Below are 19,975 nucleotides of genomic sequence, written 5' to 3' on the forward strand. Positions count from 1 at the left end.
AGGGCTTAACAACCCTTTCAGTGAATAATTTTTTTCTAACATTCAACCTAAACCTCCTCTGGCACAACTTGAGGCCATTTCGTCTTGTCCTAACATCATTACCTGAGAGAAGACACTGACCCGAACCTCACCACAACCTCTTTTTAGGTAGTGGTAGAGTCATAAGGTCTCCCCTCAGCCTCCTTTTCTCCAGACTAAACTGTCTCTTACAGTAGGAGGCCCAGAACTGAATACAGCATTCAAGGTGCGCCCTCACCAGTGCCGAGTACAGGTGAACAATCACTTCCTTGGTACTGTTGGTCACACTATTGCTGATACAAGCCAGATGCTCATGTTCAGTCAGCAGTTGACCAACACCCGCAGGTCTTTTTCCCCTGGACAGCTTTCCAGTCACTCTGCCCCAAGCCTGTAGCGTTTCCATGGGGTTATTGTGGCCCAAGTGCAGAACTTGGCACTTGGCCTTGATGAATCTCATACAATTAGCCTCGGCCCATTGCTCCAGCCTGTCCAGGTCCCTTGAGGGCTTTCCTGCCCTCAAGTAGATCTACACTCCTGCTCAGCTTCACATCATCTGCAAACTTACTGGGGGTGCATTCAGTCCTCTCCTCCAGATCACTGATAAATCAAACAGAACAGGTCCCAACACCAAGCCCTGGGGAAAACCACTTCTGATGAGCCACTGACTGGATTTAACTCCATTCACCACCACTCACTGGGCTCAGACATTCAGCTTTTTTACCCAGCGAAGAGTACATCTGTCCAAGCCAGGAGTAGTCATTTGCTCCAGGAAAGCCGTGAGAAACAGTGTCAACGGCTTTACTAAAGTCCAGGTAGATAACATCTCATCCACTAAGCACATCACCTTGTGACAGAAGGAGATCAGGTTAGTCATAAACCCATGATGACTGGGCCCAGTCACCTGGTTGTTCTGCACATGTCATATGATGCTACTCAAGATGACGTACTCTGTAACCATCCCCAACACCGAGGTCAGACCATCAGGACAAGACCAACCAAGCATTAGCTGTGTTTAAATGCATTTAAAATGAAAACACATATGTTAACAAGCACATCTTTTGAAGCTAGAATGTCATAGCCTGTGATGGGTTTGTGTGGAGCTGCTTTTTGCTTGGTAACAGTGGGAAGGGGCTGCAGTGCTTCCCCCATAAGCAGTTCTTGAAACATCCCCCGACTCTGAGTTAGATCCACTTCCAGCCAAGTCAGGCCAATCTGGCACCTCTGCCATCACTATTTAAGAAGGGAAACTGGCAGTGCACAGGAGGAGGTGAAAGAGTGGGACAAGGTGGAGGTGGCCACATGGACCTCACAGTCACTGAGGGAGGAAAGTAGGAGGAGCACCAGACCAAAGACCCCCTCTGCAGCCCATGGCAAGACAGCAGGTTGTCCTCCTGGACCCACAGAGGGCGCAGGCAGGACTGACAGTCACTAGCAGCTCTGCCAGGACCGGATGGGCAGGAGACTGTGTGAAGAGGCGGCCATGGCACAGGCCATGCTGGAGAGCCTGCGTGCAGCAGAGCAGATCCCCACAGAAGGCAGAGAGGAGTTGCAGCCCTCAGGATGAACATATGTCGGAGCGGCCCGTGTAGGGCTGCTCAGTGTGTGAGGGACCCCGCAGTGGAGCAGGGAGGATCAGTGAGGAGTCCATCTGCCTTGAGGAAAGACAAGCAACAGGAGACATTGGGAAAGGACTGACTAAAATCCCCATTCCCTGCCCCCCTGTGCCGCCTGCAGGAGGGATGGTAAAACATCAGAATCAGGTGCCTGAGCCCAGGAAGAGAGGAGGGGTGGGGGGAAGAAGATCTTAAAGGGCTGGTTGTACCCTTCATGATCATCTTACTCTGTGTGGCTTTCAGTTAGGTATGTTTTCTGTTTGCGATTTTTGGTTAGTGGCAGTTTAATTTTTGTTTACTTCCCCAAGTCGAGTAGTCTGTTTTGCCCAGGACTGTAAGTGGCAAGCAAGTCCTCCCGATCCTTAGAGATTTCCAAAGGCCCTCGCTACTTTTCTCTCGCTTATCCTGTCAGGAGGAGAGGAAAGAGAGAGTGGCTGCTCACAGTTCTTTGTTCCCAGCTGGACCTAAACCACAACACAATGCAGCACTATGAAGGTCACACGTTAAGAAAGAAAAGCAATCACAATAGACAGGCATATGCCTTTTTGTGACAATCAGAATCCAAAAGGAGTTGTTGGCGTTTTATTGTTATTTTGTCAATACTCAGCATCTGTAACACCCAATTTAATGAAACCCTTGATATAGCGTACCCAGTGAATGATCACGTTTGAGCATTCTTTCAGCAGGATCCTCAGAGACCTCATAGCTTCCCACTAGGCTGCAGCTGATCCACTCCACTTACTGTAAGGTGCTGTGGCTTCAGATGTCACATTCATTCCTGGCAAACTCTTCTTCCTTACTATGGTTGCTCTACCTGATAAGGATCAGTCAGTTCTGGGTTTTTTTAATACGATGTTACTGATCATTCCTAGAAGAAAATGAATTTTACTCTTGCATGCTTTGGGCTCATCCAATTACAATACTATCCTTCAGGGGATTTTTAAACTAATGACACTGTATTTGTCAAGTACAGAAACTTTTAATCTGATTTTTCAAGTGGATCCTAGCCAATGGATCCTGGCCACTATAGCACTTAACAAAACATATTTGACTGTCCTCCATGCAATATTTAGGTGGCCTTATTATTGAAACATTAATTTTTGTTACCAACTATCTCTGGTGGTCAATACAAAGCATAAAGACATATCGACAATCATAGAATCATAGAATGGTAGAGGTTGGAATGGACCTTTAGAGATCATCTAGTCCAATCCCCCTGCAGAAACAGATCAACCTAGATCAGGTCACATAGGAATCTAAAGTTTTTATGATTAAAATTCCACAAGCCAGATTACATCTGTGTATATACAGCTTCACAAATAAACAGAGGCATGCACCTTAAGAAATCCGAGACAATGGACTATCTGAACAATACTCCAGTTTTTCTGCTCATCTTATTATTTGCTGTACACACACCAGCAACAAGAAACATCAGTTAAACATTACAGTTTGGTTAGTTGGTTTTTATTTCAACATCCTGTTCTTTATTTTCATGATTTTTTTTCATCTCCAGTGCTAATACAAAGAACAATATCCCAGACTATTAATTCTATCACAATGATTCCTTAAACCCCTCCAAAACCAAACAGCTCAGATGATCCATCAATCATCCCCTTTTGTGTACTTCTTTAGTTCTGAAGGACAAATACTGCACCACTCCAAATTAAGTTCGGATTGCCTGTATTAACTGGGTCTTTTGGACAAGTAGCAATGGATTCACATTTCAAGTTCAAATTAATTCCAATTACTATTGCTTCTCCAGAACATACACAAGCTGCATTTGTGTGACGAAGAAAGGTTGATGACTACACCTTAGAGACCCTGTTTCAAAATTTTTTCATCCTCCAAAACTGTCTTTCAAATGTAATTATCTTTTTTTTTCAAAACTGCATACTTCAAGGCAAATTTATTAAACAAATTATGAAATACAAGTATTATTGTCCATTAAACAACTCATATCAGCCTACCAGTCCTCCCCAATCATAAAACGACACAGTTGTAACATAAAACTGTGTAACATAATGCCAAATATGTCACAGTCAAGGAAGTGGATGTAACTGGCTATATTCAAACCAGATTTAGCCTCAGCCACTTTTAATTTTCTCCCCAGTACTACAGGGTATCATAAGAAGGAACAGCTCTCCACGAATCAGAGATACACGAAGGCTGTGACTAGCCATTTGCCTCGAAATCTAACTTCATCCAGCTTGTCAGCAGAACTTGGAAACCTAAGGCAAACATTATCAAAACACACAATAGGATTCATAAGTGTTGGAATTATTGGAACACATAGACCTGAAACATGACTATATCTCTAACTAACAGTCCAGGGCTTGCACTTTCAATGAGAATTCACAATCTAACTGCAGTCTTTTAACACAACTACTCCAAAGATTCACCAAGATGCTCACAAGACAGCATAAAACTACTGTGCTACTTTAACCAAGTATGAAATCAGTTTTAAGGACAGACACAGGTTTCAAGCACAGATGCCTACATTCCTGTAAAAAAATTTTTTTTTAAAAAAGTGTTACTTGAACTCTTCTACGAGTACTACTACATATTAAGACCACATCCTACTTGGGATCTCATCCCACGAAGAGGTGCTCTTATAACATGTGTCCACGCTACACAAAGCTTTACCACCATTGTCAAATTTATTGCCAAAGAAACAGACATTTTCAACCTTTTCTTTGCTATCACTGAACAGATTACAAACAAGCTGCCACAGAGGAACATCACAGAGGCCCTGTATCACTGGCTATATAAGCCATGCACAATTTCCTTCAATTTCAATGGAAATGATACAGGGCTTTTCTTAGATACTAAATTCAAATATGAAAATAATTTGTAACAGTGACAGTTAACTCCATTATCATCTTGCAAAAGGCCCTGATAGCTAAACATCTCATATGCCATCGTAGCTTCAAAGGGCCAAAACACAGGCTCACACGGTTGCACGAGTACATCTTTATTTTTAGGCCAGAGGACTTCTACGTAAAATGTTGAATGCAGTTCCATAGGTTGGGCAATGAAATTAATATTGTTTCTACCAGTGAGTGAGTAACTTCACTCCAGCCTCTCCCTTTTGGTAATGTAACCAAAAAAATCAGCGATAGACAATGTGAAGACAAAGGCTATGACTGTGCCATGCATAATGACTGTAAGAACAAAATTAGGTTCAGCTACTCAGAGCATCCCATACTATGAAAGGCAGCATTGCTGGATATGGTCTCAAACCAGGGGTTTTGAACATGCTATTTAATTTTAAGCACATATTTACACGTCATTTTCAATGACTTAGTAGCATTACCCAAATAGGTGTTTTGTCACTATATTTCTTGTATCAGTACTCATTAGCCAATGGAGCAAATGCAGTAGCTTTTAGTATCCTGTTTCTACCTGGCTATAGAAGAGCTTTTTAAAGACAAAATGCCAAGTTGTATTAACAAAGAAAAAAATGATGAAGAACTACACCTAATTACTCAGGAATATAATCTGCAGATTGAGTCCTATATGCAGAAAGCGCCCTCGTTTTCCAGCATACCAGAGCTTCAGCTGCAGTTTAAAGAATGTTGGTACATAAAAAGAAAATATAAAAAAGGTAGTTACTTTTTTTCTTCAGTTAAGTATTACTATATAATCTTTCAAATGGGGAAACACACCACAAAAATTTATTTCATTTCTTCACAGGAAACGTGACAAAACCATATTGCTTCTGGCTGGCAGTCACTGTACTATCACAGGGTTTCTTAAGGCATAACATTGTGAATTCTGAGTTCTACTAGGTTTGAAAAAAGTACCAGAGGTGTAAAACAAACAGAAATGCCTATTAGCTAAATTGACTTTAAAAATAAATAGCAAGACAGTAAATAGGTCTTCAAGGAAGGCAGAGGGTCCTTACAGACACTGGCAAACACTCCAAGCCAAACCAAGTCCATAGCAGACACATGAACAGAAGGAAGACTTTTCAACTACAAATTTGTGAAGTTAAACTACTACGAAGCAGAACTTTAAAAAATGGTCTTCAGACAATCATAGGAGCTCCATGCAATCTTAGAGCCTGTTTTAAGACAGTATGTTTAAATTCCAGCACAAGGTATAAACAAGAATAGAAAGATGGATACGCAGACACCGACTAGCATCTAACATTTACTGTGTTATCTCTAGCTGACATGAAAGCAACCAGATTTTTTGAAATTTAGAGCCTGAACAGCAGAAGTGACTGAAAGGCACCATTCGGTTTGTTCCTTTCATATGCTAATAATGACATCATACCCTACGGTCCAATACTGCAAGCATACACTACCATCTTATAACAGAAATTGTTCCAATGAAGTCTAAGAATGGGGGAAACTGCTCACTTGTACACAGAAGTTTTTTTAATCCACTCACGATTTCTGCCAGTTCCTTAGTATTGTGAATAATTACCACTGAAATATTTATAATCGTTGTACTTGTTTTAAAAAGTAAAATAAAATCATAGACTCATATATACATATATATAAACTCTTGAGAGAAGAAGATAAAATGATCTACAGAAGAAGTTTTTAAGCATCCAGGAAGCAGTCCTGGATGTTTATGAAGTGACACAAGGTAAAGCCCCTGATGAGATTTTGGGTATAGGAGAGTTTCAGGGATGAATCTCCTACAAACATTTCAAGGCAATGTGGTATAGTGCAAAGACTCCCTCGCACAGCATCCCAAAAAAGAATAGGAAAATAGAAAGATGTTATAAATACTCTCTCCATACTCCTGACAGATATGCAGCAACAATGTAAGAGATCATAAATTATGTAACTATTACTGTCTACATACATCATACTCATATTTTTACATCATATAGCACAAAAAATATTATTTTTTAATACCCTCACGGTTTCTAGTGATGTGCCCAGAAAAGGTTAAGAGAAAAAAATAAAGTGTACTAAGGGGGGGGTGGGGGGGGAAGAGATCACCGCATCATCAAACAATCCACTGAATGATGAGAACACGAATAAGCGCCAATTTCCCTGCTGCCCTCCCGACACACACACTGTCATTGCGCTGTATTTAGTGCACACAATAACAGAAACACACATTAAACCTCACTGTTTTGAAAACAACATGCTTGAAATCTGCAGTGATCTCATTCCCTCACCGCGGACACTGCTTTATAAAATCTGGAGAACAGACTTTTACATAAATAAATACACTAAACGGCGAGGGGGTTTGAAAAAAGAGCAGAGGAAATTAAGTGCTGAATGCATTCCCCAGGCAGGAAATGAGTTATAATTAAACGGCCCAAAAGCGATTAAAATAAAGCCGAAGGTAACCCTGCGAGGCTCCGCGGCAGCTCGCCGCCCGAGCCTCCCGCATGACAGGGCGAGCAAAGCGGGCGCTGGGGTGAGGGCAGCGGGCGACCCGGCCCGCACGGCCCCGGGCCCGACTCGGGAGTACCACGAGCGGGGGCCGGGAGGCCTGCACCTGCCGCGGCACCGGCGCTGCTCGCAGAAAGCCCCGAGCCGGCCTCGCACGGCCCGGTCCGCCCAAGGTACCGCCGCCCCCTCAGCTGCCCCTCGAGCTCAGCCACGTCCCTCGCCCCTGCGGGCGGCTCCCGCCGGCACCGCGCGGCCCCGCGGCCGCGCCCACTCACCTCGCAGAGGCGCGCACTGCGGCTCCGCGCCCCGCGGCGGGCTCCGGGGGAGGGCGGCTCCAGCGCCGTGCCGCTGCGGAGCCGGGCGGTGGCTGGAGTCACCGTGTCCTTGCGGCAGGCGGCGGCTCCCGCCAGCGGCGGCGGCGGCCCCTCCGCGCCCACGGCGGGGCGAGCGCCTCTCGGCGCAGGGGCGCTCGCGCCGCCTCCCTGCCCCCTCAGGCGCGGCGCTGGGCCCCCCGCCCCTGCGCCGGCCTCCGCGCTGGCATCTTCCCCTCTACCACCGTCAAGCACGGCAGGGCGGGGGTGGGGGCGCCGGGGCCGAGGCCACGGCCGCAGCCCCGCGGCCCTGGGCGGCGCCGAGAGCCGGCAGCGCCGAGAGCCTGCAGCGGTCTGCGGGAAGCAGCTAACAAAGCCGTCAACCTTCCACACTCTCAGCGAAAGCAAGGGAGGGAGATGCGGCTGTCGCGCCGACGAAGGGGTCTGAGGGATGCCGCCCGCCCCGCGCCAGGCCACGGCTTGGCAGCCACCCGGGCCCCGCGCGAGAGCGAGCTGCGGGGAACCCCAGTCCCACCGCCAGTCGCCCAGCCAGCCCCGGCCCGCGCACCCAAAATAGGTGAATGCGGCCACGCTGCTGAGAGGAGCCCTCCTCGTGCGGCTCCGGGGACAGACCGTCCTGCATCTGCGGTAACGCAACCGCTGGTTTGGAGAAGGCACCGCTGCAATACTGCTGAGAAATGCCAATTTTTCTCTTAATTCCCGTGCTTTTACTAGCACTGACAATTATCCGTGACATCAACATTCATATGAACCAGCCTTTAACCATCTTCTCGGTGTCAATTATCCTGTTTATTTGAAAGCAGGCACAATCAGCTCTACATTGCCTACTTTTTCGGCAATTTTTCTTTGTCCACCACAATGAATTCAGGAATGTTTTAATAGAAAAATGTGGTTCCAAAAATCTAAATTAAATGAAAACTTTAAAAATACAGTAATTAACAGAGGGCCAGGGATGTAAATGAAACACTGTAGAATTACAGCACAACAAATACGTAGCAATGCTAATGACATGAGAAAAAATGGACATATCAGATTTAATCTTACATGTTATTATTATACAATACCTCATGCTTTGTTTTCTGAGTCACATGAACATAAAAGCCTGCAAGTGAGGAGCACATCAGTCTTAACTACTCTGTATTCTACATCTACTTCCTAAATTACATAGATCTACCACTATATGGGCAACTACATGGGTTTCTGTAGGCACTGCTTCTTCAGAATAACCAGTTGGCAACTATATTAATTTAATATACATCAAAATACTAATTCAATTTTGCATAGCTTGTAGCATATCCTCAAAGTCCTGGGCTTGAAATCCTTTCTGTTTTGAAGCCCAAGGCACTTTCGTGTTGGGTTCAATGGAAGGAGGGAATTTGCTGTTCAGCCCTTCTGTATAATACTAGACAGACTGCTCCAGATACAAGCATATGTGGCTGTATTCCAAAGTAGGTCAAGCGATGAAAGTCACTGACACTCTTCCACCTATCTGAAGCTTTAGAACTTTGTTGCGGTGCTTTTATGTGAATTGCGCAGATATCAGCACTGACAATGTAGTTTAAACATGCTTGGTGTGCAAATGATAGGGCTAAAATTGATGAGTTTTACACAAATTTTCCACGACTCCTTATACTTGAGAGCACTACTTTGCTGTATCATCGCAATAAATGTTTGGATTTGTGTTAAAGACTTAGATTTGGATGATTAAATATAGGTTACTAGTGATTTGGGCGTTCTTAGATATATTTGTCTCTTCAGTGGTACCTTAACTTGGCATTGATAATATAATGCCTGTTTTACTTTCTGAAACAAGATGAACAGGGGAAAAAGGATGTGTAATGCCAAGAGATTCATAACATTTACAATTATTTGTGCTTTGTTTTGGTTATGCTGACATTTTTATGATGAGAAGATGGGAAACTGAGAAGATGAAAAATGTTAGCTAATGAATTATTCTCAGTGGATTTGCAAGCTGTAAAAGCCCTTTGACGGTGTGACATGAGTGCAGACTGCCTTTAAGTTAAGACTTCTGCCAAATTAAAAAAAGGTACATAAATCATACACTGGATTTTCATCTTTCTCTCCCTCAAAATGGATTTTGAGAATGTTCTTATGCCCAAGCTAGAAAAATCCTATTTCAACTGAGTAAAAATATTAATTCCTGTGAACCTTTAAATCCTATGGACTTCCACTCAAACAATCACAATAATAGTAAAATGTAAAAATTCAGTACTACTGCTTTCCACCTGTTAGTTTCTATGTTCATGCTTAGGATATATTCACATTATATGTGATGCCACATGCACAGTTCTCTATTAACAGTTCCTGTGTCTTGGGTATGATTTAGGATTCTTTGCTATTTTCTTCAGACATAATTCCAGCTGTAACTGAACAGAGTTGGGTGCACACTAGAAAACAAACACATTTCATAGAGGAATTGCTTACACACCTGCAGACACTCTGCTAGTAAGGAGTGGGCTAACTTTTCAAAGACATGCTCTGAATAATTAACCTTCAACAGACTCAAAACCAGAGAAAACCAGCCTGCTTTTCTGAAGCAAACACCTCTCTTTTCTCCTCTTTACAACTCTATGACGTTCCCCACACACATACTTGGATCCATCTCATTTCTCCTTGGCCATAAAGTTAATATAAAAGAAACCAACATGACAGAAACTCATACAAAATCAGCTTTGCCCCAGAAGGAACACCCACTATCTTCAGTAGGGCTCCAGTAGCATTCCATAACAGAAATGTTCAATGCACAACGCATGGCAGCACCTTTCCAGACTTACAAATATCTTTCTAAAGTAAAGATACAATGTATCTGTGGCAAAGCTATTAGTGACTGAAAGTTGAAAAAAATATATTACTCTCATCTGGAGAAAAGGACCTAAAACCAGCTGAAGTAGTACTAGAATACTGAAACTTCCACAGAATGTTTGTGTTATGTTCTTGGAAAAGGTTTCACTGGAGAAAAAACAATTTTCAGTCATCTCCAGAAATTATTTAGTAAAAAAACCTGCAAAATGCTATGAGCTATAAAAATCTTTTATCATAAAAAAAAATTAATTAATGTCTTTGAAGTTCTGCATATGATGACAACCTACGACATACTGACATAAGGATGCACTCTCTTTAAAAGAGATTTTCATCTGCTCTAACTTTGAACACTGGCAACTTAACAAAAGAGTACATAGAGTTAATATAATTCACTAGACATTAATACTAAAAAGCAGTATACATTTTGCCTGACAGTATTACATAATTCCCACAAAAATATTCAAGAGATGAGTACAGAAAAAGCAAAATATAACTTTTCAGCATGGTAAACAAAGAAAATAAAGCAATATTCCAGTAGCTCCTATCTCCTTCCTCCTTTTGGTTATCCTTTAGAGCAAACAAAGAAGGACTTGATGAGTCATTGCTGAAGGTCATCTATCCCCACCTGATCAGCAGTAGAGTGTATCACAAACAATGATGTTTGAGAGGGTAACTTTCCTATACAACAGCTAGGAGCATCAAAAGGCAAGAAATCCTATTCCATATTATATGAAGATTTCAACTTTTCACAGCAATTCACTTCTCTGCAAGACGGTGGGCCCTGATTAATACTCAAGAGTTTCTTTACCATTTAATGACCACTAAAAAGCCAAACATAAAAAGGCTAAAAGGATCAACTGGAAGAACATTCTTGTGGGATGGAAATTCAATGTTTCACAAGACTTTTGGACAGATTACTGTGCAGTATGTGAAAATATTAATTGAAAGAATCACCTTAGGTGCCAAAATCTGGAGGATGCATTCTCTGGCCCGTCCTGCCTCTTTTGTGCTGCACAAAAGACTTAATGAGAATGAAAACCATCTGCAGCTCTCCAGCTGGGGATTTTTGTGATATAAAAGAGTCTCTCAGTGATCATGGAGTTGTCCACCCCATGGGAGGCCACATACTCCTGTAATCTGAGCAGAGAGAGTTGAGGGCACAGTGAGGGAAAGTGTGCTGGGGTTTGTTGCTCCAGCCACCTGCAGCTCATCCCTGGGCCCTTGGGAACTGTTGCCATCTGGTGTGACGGTAAGCATTTGCAAGCATTTGTCTAGCCAGAGAGTCAAGCAGCTTCTCAGCAGCTCTCCACCCTTCTTGATGCACAGAGAAGAGATCCACTACACTGGGCCATCTGGGCTAATCTGGTTAAAGCTCAGATCTTCAGACCCTAATCTGGCAAAACTTACGGACATTTCTGAGTGCTTACCTGAGTTGGCCTCCTAGTCTTGGACCTAGAGCAACATTAACACATAAAACAAACACATGGCCAGGTTTAGACTTAGAAAAATGCAAACTATTAAAACGAAGTATATTAATTGCAATTCTTAAAGCAATCTCCTATGCACACCATTTTATAAAATTATGGAAACAGTTCTTGGGTACATATGTGAAATCTGCTGCAGTTCCTAATGCTTCCAGATAATTACTGAAATGTGCACAAAGATGACTGAATTGGGGTTAAAGTTGTGACGATAAAAGCAATTGTCAGTTTCTGTTGGTATTTGCAGAGAATTAATTTTAGAACTGTACCCTTAGGCAAGTAATATAGGATCCATACACACAGCATAGGATCCCAAGTAATATAGGATCCATACACACAGCATAGGATCCCAAGTAATATAGGATCCATACATGTAGCCTCCCAGGTCACACAGAAATGTCACTTGTAAAACACACTTTCACAATCTTGATCTTTGACTTATAAACGTGTCAGTCAAATCCACAGAGAAAGCCTGCCCCACATGTAGGCTGTGCTGAGTTACAGTATCAAGGGATCGTGCTTTTGTAAAATCAGTAAGCTTTGATGTCTGAAGAAAACAAACACGTCATTCTTTTGGAATATTCTTGCTGAAGCAAGTAAAAGGAGTCTGTGGGGAAACAGTCCAACTTCATGCTGAAACAACAAATGATATAAAGATTGTGAAAGTATAAAGGCATTAGTGAGACTGAAAAGAGGATCACAAATCTGTATCAGAACCCTGGAGAATTTAAAGTTCTGTACTGACAGTAATGGAGCAATTCCAGGTTTTCCCCAGTGAAGGGAGAGCAGAAAAGGCTCAAGCAGGTGGCATAAAACAGTCACATCAATAGTGTCACTAGGATTCAAATCCCAGAGTATTTCACTGGTGTTTAGCTAGCTCTTCATGTTAGTTTACACTGCTTCAGATAATAACAATGGTTATTTTAGTTACACATTTGGTCAATAACTTGACTAAAATCCTCAAATGATCTTTTCAGGAGTCTTACTGCTTCCCACAACAGAAACAATTGCCACGTAGATGCATTTGGTAAGCAAATACAGCAGCTATTAAGTGAGCAGGCTATACTACCAGTGAATTTTCCTTAAATTATTTGAAGAAAGCAGTAACATCTTTGGCAATGAGGCAGCAGGTTACCCTAGTGACATAAATTCCTTCTGCATCCTACGTAGAATTGAATGTGGAATTAGCAGAGCTGAAAAATGCCCCTGCAGTTCACACAGAAATAACATACTTCTCACTGTCAGCAGAAGCCCCTCTTCAAGGAGACACTTGTGTTTCACTGCTTTTTATCAAAAAGACTAACACAAATATACATTTTACTATCAGGCATGATCAGCAATGGAAACTCAATTTATCATGAACTGAGAGAGAACTGTCAAATACTTGACCCACATTTATCCTGCACAGAACAAATAAACGTCAATGCTGGAAAAATAAAGCCAATCTGAAAGCTTGAAGAATCAACAAGGAAGCTTTTTGCCTGTGCCTAATCCAGCTAAACTTTAAACTCCCATTCAAAATAAATACTTGACATGATTTCCATCCACAATATCTTTCTTACTTATTATAACCTCTTCCATTTATGAACAGATTGTAAGTTTATATTTAGGAATCCACAGATACTGAGACTGTTACTTTGGCTAAGAATTCAGTTCAGAATGGTGAAAATCATTCGAGCTTTACCTTCTCCAGCTCTTTTGCCAAATTCATGGAGAGAAGATTTTCTTTCAGTGACTCCTTTATATACCGGTGATTGTGGCCTTAAAGCCAGTGTTCAGACAGTTTTCTGTGTAGAAGTGTCACCATAGTCATATCCAGCACCGTTAAAATGATAACCACAAAATCCTAACAGCCATGAATATAAGCTCACTCCCTGTTCAGGCTCAAAGGAAAAGGAAGATCTTAAATTTTGATTTTTACCTTGTTCTTGCTGCAACGTGATACAAATTCAATGTTAATTTTCACCTGGCATTTTTAAATTCAAAATTCTTACTCAGATTTCAACATCTGTTTTATGCTATGCAAAAAAAAAAAAACCCAAACCAAACAAAAAATTAAGATTGTTGAGGCTTATGGATTCTGAATATCCAGATGAGGTGACATGATAGTGTAGCAAATCAGTACAACCAAGAATGGAGACCTCAGCTGAACAACACATAAAAATAAGGGCTCCAAACCAAAGCCACAATGAGGCATATTAACATGCCACAAAATGCTGTGCATTAAGTATGCACTTAAGTTCAAATGCAAACTTGACTGTTTAACTGAAGAGGGACAAATTTAAACATGTGCTTTAAGCCAAATATCAACAGACAAAAATGTCACATATATCTGTGAAAAACAACCACATTCAAAATTTTAAAACTATTTGGGAGAAAAGTGTGTATGACAGATACACTAACAAAGAGCAACAAACAAATATTTGCATTTCCAGAGTAAATAAAAATGCAGTATAGAGTGTAGAAAATAAGGCCCAAATATGAACTCCAGAGTGATCAACAGTACAGCTATCTGCTGAGCCTTGTATTCAAATCACTATCTGCCTGTGTCACCTGTAGAAAAGAAGAGTCGTGGTGTTTACTGCCGTATACTACTGAATATACAGTGACTGTAATGTAATATGGAATTTGCGTACTGGAGACTAAATCTGAAGCCCTGAAGGTGCTTCAGAAGAGCAGAGCCAAGAACAGGAACTCGAGGGGAATGTTAAAAATGCAAAAAAAAAAAAAAAGGGTAAGTAAGACCAGTCCAGAGTATGGCTACACAAACTCTCTAAAAACTGAAGCGTAGAGAAAATGGATCTCTAAAAGTATTTACAGTTTTAAATATTCTGATATGCAGATGACACACAACCAGGATACCTGTAGTGCGGTTCGAACAGATCAAAGTCACTCTTATCCTGGCATATTTGGATCAGGAATACCTGTCATGTTTCAGTTAAACTCACATCATTAAATTAAGCAACCATTTAAATCACATGCAAGATTTTGGGCTGGTATGTGACTTCGGAGCAGGAATCCCAACTACCACATGGCAATTATTCCAGGAGTACTGAAAATACATACAAGCATTTCTCTCACTGACAAATGAGGTAGTGTTTTTATAGCAACATTACTAAGTTGAGGTAGGTAGTGCACTGTTCTACATTTGTGGCCTTGCCTACTTTGCTTTATACAAAACCTAAAATGATGTCTATCTTCTACAGTAGAATTCACTGGACATATCATTTTTTCCACATCAACATCCCTTGTTGGTTTTGGTTGATAAGTGCAAGCCTTAATTTTGTGCTTTACTACAACAGCTGTTTTAAAAGACAACTTTGGAGACTTCACTTACACTCCATTTATCCCAACTTTGTAACAAAGACCCACTTTCTGGTCTTTCAGCAAAGTACTGAACTGTGTACTATGGAACCTGGATTTACACACTGACAGGCTGAAAGTACCAATGTAACACAGACAGGTATCCAGGTTTCCATACTCAGGTTTTGCGGACTGATGGCGTCATGCACTTGCAATCTGTAGGAGCTACTCGCCATTGCCTAGTATCTCTTATGAAACACTACCTCCCATTTTTAGTGAAGTCTGAATTTGTTGTTCAGATCATAATGATAGATTTCTGAAGCAAGACTGCATCATGTGCTATCATTATTCTACAAAGAATAATCCTGCAATGACAGATTACAGTCTACACATGAAAAAATTTAACTCACCCTAAGGACTGTAGTTCAGGGAATAAATATGCCATTACTTGACAAAAGATACTGGAGACTTTTTATCAACTGAGTTTGGCTATGTAAGTGATCTGGTTATTACATGACCAGATTACTGCAAGCTGAGTATTCTGCAAGGTGAATATCTTTACCTGTATTTCACTAGTGAATAGGAAAGGATGCTAAATTCTGAGAAGTCTGTTCTAATCAGATTTGAATAGCACACAATTCTAAGCTATTGCATCTTATTAAGTATGAACAGAATTAATTTCCTAGCAAAAAATTGAATGCAGCTGGAAAAAAAAGGGAATAAATGTTACTTAGTTTAGCCTTGATGGCTAATTCATGGTACTTTGCTGTACTATTATCAAGTGTCTGAATAACTTCAATAAAGTGCTGGAATAGATTACTGCAGAAAACATAATCTCCACCTAATATTCCTATGAATAATTAATGCTATTTAAACATCAAGCTACCACTTTCATACGAAGTTATAATGCTACTTCCACAAAGGCAAGTGTGACACTTTGAGAAAAACAAAATATTCCATGTAATGCAACTATTTTAAAATTGTTATATTGTTAAATTGTTATCTATGGTATATTTTGGAGAATATCACAACTGTATATTTGGTGATCCCCTTAATTTGCCTCAAATTACTCATCATTTGGAGAACCTTGCTGAAGCTAGTATTTTTTTCAGGTATCAGGTCAGTTTTTTTCCGAGGAGTGCTAGGCTGATCCATGAACAGAAAGTGGCAGGAAAAGAAAGATTGTTTCGCCCACAGCAAGCACACTAATGTAAAGCTTAAAAATTAAACAGCAGCAGTGCATTTTTGCTTAGACCTTTGAACTGCACCATATGGCTGATGCCCAATTAAGCAAAGATTTGTCAGTCCCTGATTGGAATGTGTCCAGGGCTCGCTATTTTCTCAAATCTTTGAAGCAGAGGACTAGAACTGAGCATACACATCTTTTGACTCGCACAAGTACCATGCACTTTCAAATCTTTGAACGTTTGTTTTCCTGAGTACACATTTCTACATTTTAGAATGAAAATGTATCAGTCCTATAAAAGCTACGAAAAGGCAGGGGGTTTTGTTACAGCTTTAGAAAAGATAAGAGCTCACCACCACCAAGAAGGTGCACCATGCAATTCGAGTGGCACAAGACCTGATATGACAGGTAATCCCATGATTGGGAAGAGATGGCCAAGGAGAAGGGAGTGAGACAACTTCTATTTGAAAGCACAGTGCTGTTATTTTTACTTTTAATCTAATCAAAACATTAACTGTTTTCTACTTCCTGGACAGTTTGCTTCTACTTTTAGCTGTATGTTTTTAAGTTCATTTACTTCACATTCAAGTGCAGCATTAAATTCATAAACAACAGACAAGTCCATGACTTCAAGTCTAAAAGTGCCAAGAGCAGAACAAAAGATAAGAACTTTAGAATGAATCCAATAGGAATTTATCCAACTGAGTATTGGAGAAGATTTCAAGATTTGGAACATAAAATGTTGTGAATGCATACGAAAAAATTTAACTTTTTAATTCAATACTGTATCTTTCATTTATTTGATAATGAATCCAAACACAGACATAGTATTAGGCTGGAGTAGGTCATTATTTTTTCCCATTAGACTATTTGAGGCAATAGAAATGTAACAAGAAAGTTGTTTACAGTAAAAATCCTAAACAAAAATTTGACAATAATAAAGTCAGTCAAACATAAAGCTTTTACATTAAATTGTAAAAGCTTAATTTTGAATTCCATATAAGACCCCACAGTTAAACTCTGCATTTAAGGACAGATAGTAGGGTTTTTTCTTTGCGTGTTACTATAAATGTACTTGAGTGCATCTCTTCCGTTCACTAAAAAAAAATGAAAGCATAGTTTCTGATATTTTAATCTACAAGGCTTAATTCCTTTGCAATCGCTATTTCAATGTAGCAACAGATTTCACTGTCACTATTGCTACAAAGGGATTAAACATCCCCTATTGATTTTGTATACTGGGGAAAAAATACTATTAAAAGGGTTCAATTGGTTTCATATGAAGGATTTTATTTGCTTTTCCTTTTCATGAATGTCACATTATTATTGTAATTCATAAATGTCAGAATACTTTTCTACAAAAATAAAATTATAAAACCTTTCTGTAGTCCTGTTTTTCTGTCATCAGTTTACTGAAACCTCATGGAAGAGTAAATAACTTCTAACAAAGCAAGTGGAATGAGGAGATGAAGAATACTGCTTGAAATCGATTTCAAGTGTAAATTTACTAGCAGCACTACACACAAAAGAAGTATATTTACAGCATTTAGGTGTTCACGTAGTTTACCAGCAAATACTGGCTATTCTATTTCCATGACCTTTCCCAATGTGCTCCATTAAACTTTGATCAGAGAAGATACTCCTTCTTGATTTGACAGATGAATGCAAACTGTTTGACCGCTGCTGCTCTGGCATTAAGTGTTTTTATCATTATTTTACATATACAGTATATTTCCATACAGAAACTTCAATTACTTTGGCAAAATATGCCTTTCTACACTTATAAGACAGTGTAGGAGGCTGTTAGGCACATTCTTATCTAGGTATCTGTCTATCAAGGGACAAATGGAGATACTAAATGTCTACTAAATGTAGCTGGAGTTGTTCACAAAACAGCACCCTAGCTGGAACTCAAAAATTCTGACATGAGAGTCTCAACTAGCATACACTGATATAAAATATGAGACATTCTATGAGCTCCTGGCTACCAAGTTCTATTTTTCTTTTCCATGGCACAGAGCTACATTCTTTCTACAATCTGTTTGCACTATGTTTGTTCAGAGCTTTCCTAATTTTTTTTTTCAATTGACTGGAAAGGATGGGAAGGAATATAGAGAGGTCACCTAGTACACTGTTTCCAAACCTTTTTTAAAGTCAAAGGACCACATAGTACTTTGGGGGGAAAAAAAATCCATGGAAAATGCTGCATTCTGTTTTTGGTGGGAGGGCATGTGATAAATAGCTAGCATTTAAGTGAAAGAAGTTGTACTAACTCAAAATGTTACCATATGTATCATCTTCTTTTTAAATACTCATTAGAAAAACTATTATAATATGGCCTAATTAGTGACTTTGTGTGTCAAAGTCAATGACACATAGCTGCTAACTCACACAAAACTGTATAAGGTTTTGTTTTGCTTTTTGTAACCGTAATTCTTTACAGATGATGAGGCCACAGTCTCTCACTTAGGATACCACCAGGGTCTGTGGACCACATATTTACTCATATAGGTCTAGTCCATCCTTCTACACTAAGGCAGAATGAATTATAATTAAACCATTTCTGAGATAATTTATGCAGGATGTCAGAGCAAATGATCAGAACACTTTTTGCACACAAAGAACAGTGATTATCTTGAACATGCACATTGAGATTACAGCATATTACACATTTTTGGTGCACATTGTTAAGAATTCTGATTATAAAACATAATGGACAAAAAAATCTGTCCTCATAAACTCAGCTAGTAAGTGCTAGTAAACTAGCTATAAGCTAGTATGGACTTCAGCAAAAGCCAACCCTTTGTTCAGTCTATATTTTCTATGATTCAGTAATTTTGACCATACAGATAAGAATCTGTGCTCATTGCATCCCCCAGCCTATCAGTTACTGAAAAATACTCCAACTCTGTCATATTTTTTAAATGGTCTAAAACTGCCCCGTTGAATGCAGTTATGCATTCTTTCCATAATCACACAAATCTTGTAAGTGGCAGGAAAAGTCACTTACAAAGTCTTCAGGGCTAGAGATACTTATCTGTGTTTTTTTCAAAAAAATCAGGAGAAAACCAGCAAATTCCATATGATGTGAGCAGACTGCTGAAGGGCAATATTACCAGAAGTTTAATGTTGTCTTTAAAGAAATAATTTTTATTCATCAACACCTTTTTTGAGCAGGAATCAGGATGTTGTCTGCAGTTTGACATAGAGTTAAGAACAAAAAATATCTATGAGCATTTAAGGAAACAAGGTCTTAAGAGAGAAATGGTATTTTATAAAGCAGTATTTAGGGCAGTTGCATTTTAACATAATTAAATACCGCACCACTGCAAGCAATGAAAACCCTGCATTGTTTGCAAATGCAGTTAAGCCTTTTAATCAGACCATCCTCTTTTCATAAGTACATCAACAAAAATGACAGGCAGTAAAGTAAAACAATGTTAGAATGTTGCTTAGATAGATTAATTCACTTCAGGATGTTCCAAACAATAAGCAGAGTGATATCTTTTGCTGAATATATTAAGTTTTCAATGTAAAACTGCTGCTCAAGATAATTAAATGTTAGCTGCATTAATATCTGTTACTGATGCAAGTTGTTTTAAGAGCTAACAGAACAGATTTTCTGGTATGGAACTGGTATTTTGCACTGCACTCCAGTGTACTCCATTAGACTCACCAAGATCCCAGTATAAAATGGATGCAAACAGTATAGGTTATGTTCCTTTCCTTTTTCCCTGCTGCTAGCATAAATCCAGGCTCAAATCTTCTAGTCCTGTGGTTCAGTCCCCAGAGGTCCACCATAAATTTCAAACAGATAAATAACACTTTCCCTCCCACTGATGACTGAATTCAGTACAAA

General features: G+C 40.0%; 1 protein-coding gene across 1 annotated transcript in view; it reads right to left on the bottom strand.

Annotated features, from left to right (window-relative positions):
* HECW2 (HECT, C2 and WW domain containing E3 ubiquitin protein ligase 2) overlaps positions 1-7,426 on the bottom strand; it is a 163,963-nt gene extending 156,537 nt beyond the window's left edge. Inside the window, exon 1 of the mRNA XM_062003046.1 lies at positions 7,267-7,426. The gene's annotated coding sequence lies outside the window, so the exon portion shown is untranslated. The remainder of the gene's footprint in view (positions 1-7,266) is intronic.
* Positions 7,427-19,975: the final 12,549 nt, after the last annotated feature.

This window comes from Colius striatus, chromosome 9 (genome assembly GCF_028858725.1).
Source record: "Colius striatus isolate bColStr4 chromosome 9, bColStr4.1.hap1, whole genome shotgun sequence".
Classification (NCBI taxonomy): Eukaryota; Metazoa; Chordata; class Aves; order Coliiformes; family Coliidae; genus Colius; species Colius striatus.